Consider the following 9,901-nt stretch of genomic DNA (forward strand, 5'->3'; position numbering starts at 1 on the left):
TCACAGAGGGGGTTCGTCCGAACGGCTGAATAAAATAATTATTTAAACACATTTAGGTTTGGCTATTATGAAAGTTTTTTTTTTTGAGTTTGTAAAAAAAGTTTACCTTGAATAGGCCAAAAATGTGCGGGTTTGCCAACTAAAGTATCCAGTGACTAGGGAAATACCAGCACCTTTGCATATGTATATATAACAAAAAACCAAACAAATCGTAAAAAACAGTGACATAGGATACAGTAGTCTACTTATTTATGTGATATAAAATCCTCCCTTCTCCCTGCACACGCCGGTATCAATCGATCCCCCACGGTATGTATCTACATCAATAAGTAATATAAAATCAAAATACAAATTTTTCAGGCTGCTTACGTTACTGCTAAATTTTGTCTTGGACACCAATGGCGTTCCATATTACTTCTGCGTTCCATACTACATTTTTTCTGGACTAGTTATGTGTCAACAACAATGACAAACAATGACAAAGTATTAAGGCTGGTACTGCCACCGCCAGTCTAGGCCCTAGTGTTTAGCATACTTTCGGATCACTGACAGTTTCGAGTTTTCTCGGGCGTGGTTTCTATCCCATGAATTTAACTTGACGTATAATGGATAAAAATTTCAGTAACATCTTGAGTTCATATCATCAAGTTCAATAATTGGGTAACAATAGTTATTATTAGTAATTTTGTCATGTTGTTTTAGCTAGGCCTGCAGTATGTAGGGCCTGGCCCTAGGCCTATCCCCTACGGCTCTGATTTGCAACACCAGCACCACAAAGTTTGTGATAATCGCTTCATTAATAACTGCAGGCACCTGGCTTGGGCTAGCCTTTTGCTAGCCTTGCTTACTGTTCCGAATACTGTATAGCCCATTTCTTCTAACTACCATACCATAGACTATGGTGGCATTTTGTTTGTTTGCGTTTACGTTATAATTTTATCCCAGATGCCGGGTAAATTGAACCCCTACCACTCCCCGGCGGGGGGGGGGGGGGGGGTTAGGGTTTTTTTTTTTATAAACCCACTTGTAAAATATGAAAAAAAAAAAAATGTGTATACCACAGCCGTGTCTGCTCTCCAATGCCACCCACTATTAGGAGAAAAAAGCTAAAGCTTCTGGGGGATTCTAGATGCCACTTGCACACCCAGTATCATGACCCCATGCTACTTGCACACCCAGTATCATGACCCCATGCCACTTGCACACCCGGTGTCATGGCCCCATTCCACTTGCACACCCTGTCATGACCCCATTCCACTTGCACACCCAGTGTCATGGCCCCATGCCACTTGCACACCCAGTGTCATGGCCCCATGCCACTTGCACACCCGGTGTCATGGCCCCATGCCGCTTGCATACCCAGTGTCATGGCCCCATGCCACTTGCATACCCAGTATCATGACCCCATTTTCATTCTCACACAGTACCTAGAACTCTGTAGGAGCTGTGAAAAGAAAAGCTCCTTTGAATGCTGTTACTTTAATCAGATTTGAATTCCCAACCAAGCCTCAATGGCTACATTTTATTTATTTCAGTCATTACAGCATTACTCCATTTTGCCAAGTAATTTCTGCTAGATAGAGCTGTCATCAAAATGTTTATAAAGTTTATCAATTTATTACTTACTGGAGTTTTGCTACTGTGTCTTCCAGTCATCGCTATCACAGGTATAGTAAATGTATGATTTAATGTGAGAGCCAGCAGCTCCATTAATATCATATAATTTATTATTAATAATCTATTATTATAAGTTAATTAAATTGTTATCAATATTTGGAGAAAGGAGACAAATAGGAAAAATATCAAACAATATCTGCAATTGAATTTGGATAGCTGGACATTAGCAGAAAAACAAAAAATTCAGTAAATACAACCAGTAACATATATTCATCAAGAAAGGGAGATTGGCAAATGCAAGTTTGAGTATATTAAAGCCAAGCTCTGGAGGAAAAAAATGTTTTGATATGTCTGACTTGATAAAAATGTTTTGATATTTCTGACTTGATAAAAATGTTTTGATATGTCTCATTTGATAAAAATGTTTTTATATGTCTGATTTGATAAAAATGTTTTTATATGTCTGATTTGATAAAAATGTTTTGATATGTCTGATTTGATAAAACACAAAGAGTATATGTGACGAAAAGCTCGGAAGGAGTTAATTAGTTACAAATTTTTGAATATTTAAAACTTGTGGGTGTAACCATCCCTTTTTCCAGCTTTTGAATCTGTATTTTCATTGACAACTTACAAGGTTTTTGTCAAGTATGGTTTTTGTGTCTTAGAAAAAGCAAATTTTCTTCTGGAGATACAAAATTAGCAATAGGCCTACTGTATATTAAAAGAGATACAAAATTAGCAAATACTGTATATTAAAAGAGATACAAAATTAGCAAATACTGTATATTAAAAGAGATACAAAATTAGCAAATACTGTATATTAAAAGAGATACAAAAAAAATTAGCAAATACTGTATATTAAAAGAGATACAAAATTAGCAAATACTGTATATTAAAAGAGATACAAAATTAGCAAAATACTGTATATTAAATGAGATACAAAATTAGCAAAATACTGTATATTAAAAGAGATACAAAATTAGCAAAATACTGTATATTAAAAGAGATACAAAATTAGCAAAATACTGTATATTAAAAGAGATACAAAATTAGCAAATACTGTATATTAAAAGAGATACAAAATTAGCAATAGGCCTACTGTATATTAAAACAGATACAAAATTAGCAAATACTGTATATTAAAAGAGATACAAAATTAGCATACTGTATATTAAAAGAGATACAAAATTAGCAAAATACTGTATATTAAAATGATCATTTAAAATGAAACAGTTTAGTCTACTGAAAAAATTGTAATTAGAAAATTCTATATACTGTACATCTCAATTGATAATATAGCATAGTAAAAAAACAATACATTTGAGAAGTATACTTATATATGGAATACTTAAATATGGAAAATTGTTATATACATATTGAAACGTAGTCGGTTTTATGTTCAGTTTCATCCATCTCACAATGGTTTTATTCTGTAGTTAAACATATAACAAGATAATAATTAACAAAGCCCACATCGATAAATCTATGAAATACATGAAATATTCGTAGGACCATCCTAGGCCTATAAAGGTCAAAGGTCAACTCTCTACTAGCACTTGCGTCTCCCCTATCTGTTCACGTTTATGCATAGAATTACTTATGGTAATATAGGTCTTAACCTTAACATGATAATTAACGGCTTAAGCCAAAGCTTAACTCTAATTAGGTCATTGCAAACTCCAAAGCATATAACACTGAATCAAAGAATCATGATATAACAATGAAATTATCTCTACATATCTCATTATGATGAATTTAACTTACTTCAATTTACGCATTGTGATCTGGTTACTAGGCGATCTACTACTTTGAACTTTCCATACCCAATTGAGGGCGCTACACAAGATGCTCTATTTTACACATATTATTAAGTAATTAATATTTATATTAAAGTTGTAATTGAAATATTCACATGTAAAATAGGAGAGATGTTTTGCCCTGACTACTGCAATGCTATTTTGATGTTTGTACCAGAAATTTCATAGGAGTGATGTTTTGCCCTACCTGTTGTGTATCTTAACTGAATACCCAGTATGTTCCCATATACTGTACTTGCGAAAAAAATCTTGCTAGTGATTCGGACGGGAATCAAACACACGACCTCTAGATAACTGGTTTCATAACCACTAGAGCACTGAGCTTGCACTTCGTGGCTAGTGTTTAATTGGACGTGATTGTCTAATGAATTTTGTTTCCCTTAAATTTTGATATGTAATTTTTGATGCACAGCCTTTCGATATTGAAATTGTGTATATTTTCTCAATTCAATTTTGTGCATCCTTTTTTGGTAAATCTTTGTGATATTTCTTCTTTTCTCCCCTTTTGCATTTGTTTTTTGATGGTTTTTTTCCTTTCTAATATAATTGTCTTAACACCAAGTTCCCAGAACACCGCCCTCAGCGGCAATTGTGCGAAAGCACAATTCGAAGTCAGAAGTGGGACCTTAGATTTAAATTTGGTTTTGTAAGTGAATTTGCGAGACAAACTTTAATTACCCGTATTTCTCGACTGACATCAGTGTGAGCTGTAATTTGTAGGCTATGGAGATGGTGGTACCCTTAAACTGTATTATCAAATTTACGTCCACAAACCTTGTAGTTCATAATATTTTTTTATCAAATAAACTTTTCCAATTTTTGGTGATGTCTCACTCAGAATTTGGTTAACATATGCACACGTCATTTCTAAGATTACGTCACCCTTTTTCCTGTATAAAAAGCATATAACACTCTCTTTCTTGATCATTGATGTATATGCTACACACACAACAGCCGTATTGTTAGTATCCTCTAATAGTTAAAACAAGGTACATCTGTAAATGGCCGTATTTTCTTTGCAAGTGAATTGTTCTTATTTTAATTAATGTTTCAAAATTGTTTTTCCAGGTGGTCGGCCATTATGTCTGAAATCAGACGACTACAAGTAGCAGTACCAGTACATAATTGTACTCTGTACTGTATTGTACCTCTACTTAGGCTTACCAATCACCAAATATCACTGCCATGGCTCGCTCTTATGTTGGTGGAACAAGTCTTCTAAGATAACTATAAACCCTAGGCGGCACCCTTTGAACATATTTTAATACATATGCAAGTGCACCTCCTAGTTCCGTTACCTCCGGTTTCTGAATCTTTGAATCATTCTGTGCTTTGATGGTTTTTTCTTGATTGTTGTCCTTGTCTTCCTTTTAGGTTTTGTTGTTTTAGTTGTGAATGTTCTATTGTTTTCTTTTTAACTCTCTAGTCCAATTTTAGCTACACTTAATCAGTATTATTTATGTTCAGCTTCAATTTCAGTATTGGAAATTGCAATGAATGTAATGAGCTATTCTGATGTTGTTTGCATCAGGAAATTGTCTAATTACCTTTAGATTTTCTGTTACACATTCCAAGGCGTTAAATGTCATATGACGTATTTCCAATGGAGTCTAAAAAAGATTAAAGAAAATTTGGGAATGATGCACAGAGTCGAGTGTATACCTAGGTTGGCGGTTTTTTTTTTGGTGAGATTAGTTGTGCGTGTATTCAAGCATGATGATAATATTTATTAATAATAATTCAGCATTAATAACAATAATATATTAACTTTCTGGCAGGGGTAGTTTTTTGGCTAAGTATCATCTAATCACTAATTGCATATCATTGTTAGGATTATGAACCATAGAGTCAAACAGTGCTTTTGGTGCTGTAATATGGCTGTTGTTGTCTTTTATCGGTGAAAATTTATCAGTTTAAATTTAATTAGAGATATTGCATATTTGAGTATTAGTGACAGTCTTCATGAAAATGGTTTAAGTATATATTGGCATAGTTTTAAAAATTGATCACAGCAATTTAAACGTCACCTTATGCTTGATGATATGTATATAGAAAATGTAGGACAAATTTTTGATTTCCATTGTAAAGAATATTTAATTAATGCATGGACTAGTAGATCTTTGATGCTATCTGCATTACCCTCCTATACAAATTAAACTGTACTTTAGTTTTTAGGTTTTTGTTTTTTCTTCTCACTGTTTCTGTAGTATTATAAGCTTTGTAGTCATTAAGTTGTTTGTTATTTAGCCTTCATTTATTGTTATTATTATTTATTATTTTATTACACACCTAAATTTCTGGTTGTCATTTGAATTGTTTCAAAAAAAAGGGGAGGGGAGGGGAAGGGGAAAAAAGAAGGGCGGGGAGGAAAAAAAGAAGAAGAAAGAGAAAAGGAAATTAAAGGAGAAGGAAGGGAAGAAACAAATTATTATTACTTTTGGTAGTTATGGTTGTAATTCTTCAAATGACAAGGATCTTTTTTAGGTGTGTTTTAAATTTAAGACCAACAGTACTGAGTGTTCATAATTCCTGATGATGACATAATTAATGTCGAAATATTGAATTCCAACACGATGGCGTGTATTTCAATACTTGGAGTATGTATTATACTTTCTTATCTGAGATTAATCCGTGGACCTTTCAGTACTGAGTGTAATTGAGTAATTCACTGAAAATTAGACTGTTCCATTCGGCTAGGCTTCACCTTGTAGATTTGGGCAGCCCATCTCTTAGTCATGGAATATTCCTTTCATCGTACTTAAATTAATGTTTACTTTCTATCAATTTGATTCGTTTTTTTTATATTTGATTGTTTTTGATATTTGATTGTTTTTTATCTTTTCTTTGTATTTTGTGAAATGTTGCTTAATTGTTATTTGGAAGCACCACCAGATGGTGTGTGCCACTGATACAAAAGTGTTCCAATAAATTAAAGTTCAGTTCAGTTCAGTTATGAACCATTGAGTCAGGCAGTGCTTTTGGTGCTGTGACATGGCTGTTGTTGGCTTTTCAGTGACAAATTAACAGTACAGTATTATAAACCATCAAGTCACGCAGTGCTTTTTGGTGCTGTGACATGGCTGTTGTTGGCTTATTATCAGGGACAAATTAACAGTAAAGTATTATAAACCATCAAGTTTTGGTGCTGTGACATGGCTGTTGTTGGCTTATTATCAGTGACAAACATCCTGTATTCACATTTAGCTAAATTCATCATAGATCCTTGACCTCAATTCACACTGTTTGCTGGTTGGATTAAGAAGGTGAAACTCAAGTAAATATTACACATACATGGTGACATATTGAAGCATTACGTTTTTCAAAATTTTTGTTTGGTCTGCGACTTCAAGCTGCCAGTATTATTCAACATAGTAGGTATTAGGCGATTAGGCTGAATGCTATAATTTATATTTTACCTCTTGAATATAAAAATATACTTACTTGCAAAAATATACACTAAATTATTTTCCTTGAAGGATTTTAGTTTTTTAAAGTGAAGTTGAATAGTTTGGTGGTTAAGATGCTTGCCTTCCAATCCCAGGGTTCTGGGTTCAATTACTGTCATAGTAACAGGATTTTATTTCTCACGACCAAAACTCCACCCCCTATAGGCCTCATAATGAGACCCTGAATCAGGGGGGGGGCCCAAACCCCCCGTTGGGAGAGCTGAAATAGATGGAGTAGCAATTACAGAAACACCTGAATGTGAAACGAATGGAGTAAAAAGAGAAACACCTGAATGTGAAATGAATAGAGTGAAATGAATGTGAATTGAATAGAGTAGCAAGAGAAACACCTAAATGTGAAATGAATGGAGTAACAAAAGAAACACCTGAATGTGAAATGAATGGAGTAGCAAGAGAAACACCTGAATGTGAAATGAATAGAGTGAAATGAATAGAGTAGCAAGAGAAACACCTGAATGTGAAATGAATAGAGTGAAATGAATAGAGTAGCAAGACAAACACCTAAATGTGAAATGAATGGAGTAACAAAAGAAACACCTAAATGTGAAATGAATGGAATAGCAAGAGAAACAAATGAATAGAGTCCTGAAGGACACAAGCAAGCCAAACCACTTACAGTACTACAATTAAACAGAGATTTATACTACATTCTATGTAGAGATTTAGATACCATTTGACACAGCTTGCTACAGTATATTTTGTGTTAACACAACTCTCTCTACCCATGTGATATAAAACATAGATTTAATAACATGCAGCTGGTTATTTTTAGTATTGTTTACAAAGCACAAATATTAATATTATTAAGGCGTTGCTTGCTATGTTTAGTTATTGTTTATGAAGCACAGTTAATAATATCCCATGTTATATAGCAACTGCAGCCATCTTCATAGATTTGAAAAAGGCCTTTGACACAATTGATCAAATTGTTCAAATTAATTCAACCCTATCTGATCCAATGAAAATTAACATTGATATTCCCCAAGGGTGCATTTTAGGCCCATTGTTATTTATTATCTATGTTTACCAAATGTCACTCAATGTAAATGTGTAATGTATGCAGACGATACTACCATTTTATGCGATTCTTCCGATCCCACTCTTCTCCAAAATGAACTAAATTCAAATTTAATCAAAGTTGCTGAATGGTTTCAATTGATAAAAATAAACTTACATTAAATATTTAAAAAACTAAACTTATGATCTTTGTGACCAATGCAATGTAGGCTAATGCTCTAGTTATGCCTATTTTTGATTACTGTAATTGTGTTTGGTCCAACTGTAACATTAAACTTTCAAATTCACTTCAAATACTTTTAAACAGATTAGGAAGAATTTTATTTCCTGCAGACATAAAAACCCAAGTTGTAAATATTTTAAGTTTGTTAGGGTGGAGCAAACTCAGTGATGAATGGGACGAACAATTGACACGTCGACAAGGATGCGAAGCCCCGCCCACAAAGTCACGAAAACCTTAGACAAGGGTGGCTAGACTTACCGAGTTGGCGAAGATTTCCTTTGCTATCAACCTTCTTTAAGAAAGAGAATTCAGGGTCGGCGGTATGCAAATGAATCATATATTCATAGTGTTAATCTATTTCATGGAAAATGACGGGGAAATTGTTGTAAAAGCGTGTGTATATCGCTCCCAAAGGAAGAGGGAAAAGCCGCATTCAGTCAACCTCATTGTCGGCAAAGGCCAAGTCATTGATGCGCACTGCTCATGTAAATCTGGGTATCTATAACCAAGCCTAGACATCTAGGCCTAGGCTCACATATGTTTCGCGTTTAAACCAGCTGTCTAAGGAAATTAAAATGTTTTTTAAAAAAATTTTTTGATCATGTGACTAAATGACGCTCGCTGATTAGTCGGTTTATCTGTCAATCAAATCTCGTCGAGATGTTAATTGCTCATAATGATTTTCAAATGTTTAAATGGTCATGCTCCATCATATTTATCGAAAAAATTTGTTTTTAATTATAATTTGCTCGCAGTCAAAGTTAAAATACACTAATTGAATACACCTGGAATAATATGCAAGGTGAAAGAACTTTTGTATACCGATCTACTATTTTATGGAATAAACTCCCAGATCATACTAAAACCAACTTTAAATCTATGACACTTACACATTTTAAGCATTCTATTTCAAATACCTAATAATACCATCTTAATTTAACCTGATTTTCTCTTACCTTGCATATCTATATTTATTATTTAAATTTTTTTATTTTTCTTAAGTTTCTTTTCAATGTTCCTTTTAAATCTATTTTAATTTGTAGTTAAGTTATTCATCTTTTTTGGTTACCATATGTATATATCTGCCTTTAAAATTTTGTAGTTAAGAACTGAACCACTTTGGAAACCCTGTATTGAAAGTGTATATTCAGTATAAAGAAAGAATAAATATATAAAATATATAGATTTAGATTTTATAAATGAAGTTGCAATTGTTGAGGTCAATGATCTTATACATTTTGAAAATATATAAATGTATCCTTTTTTTAATTTTAGATATTTTGTCACCAACAATGGATGTGACCATTACACACGATATTTTCTGTGACCCAGAATGTCAAAATAATGGTACTTGTGTGCTTGGGAAGTGCTCCTGTCCACAGGGTTTCACTGGTTTATCGTGTGAAGATATAAGTAAATATATATTTTTATGTGCAATCATTTTAATATTTTAGATTGAAATTTTTTTTTTATTGTACTGTATTTTTAAAATTGGTAATTTGTCTTATAGGTTTATAGGCTTAATTTTGAACAAGCCATAGCACCTCAGCCCTCTTTGTAATGCCATTGATTGAGTTTTGAACATTTAGACAAAAATGATTTTAATCAAATTAAAAAGCTTGGACATTAAAAAGATAGAGGCACTCAATTCAACAGCATGTTTATAGTACAGTACAACCATTAATTTATACATAAATACATATATATATATATATATATATATATATACACACACACACGTATATACACACACACAC

General features: G+C 33.1%; 1 long non-coding RNA gene across 1 annotated transcript; it reads left to right on the forward strand.

Moving 5' to 3' along the window:
- Positions 1–468: 468 nt before the first annotated feature.
- LOC117105913 lies at positions 469–9,553 on the forward strand. The gene is made up of 3 exons (XR_004444965.1): positions 469–660; positions 1,536–1,667; positions 9,420–9,553. It is a non-coding gene; the product is annotated as an uncharacterized LOC117105913 (long non-coding RNA).
- The last annotated feature ends 348 nt before the right edge of the window (positions 9,554–9,901 follow it).

This window comes from Anneissia japonica, unplaced genomic scaffold (assembly GCF_011630105.1).
Source record: "Anneissia japonica isolate Jap-2015-1 unplaced genomic scaffold, ASM1163010v1 scaffold11248_len12654_cov187, whole genome shotgun sequence".
Classification (NCBI taxonomy): Eukaryota; Metazoa; Echinodermata; class Crinoidea; order Comatulida; family Comatulidae; genus Anneissia; species Anneissia japonica.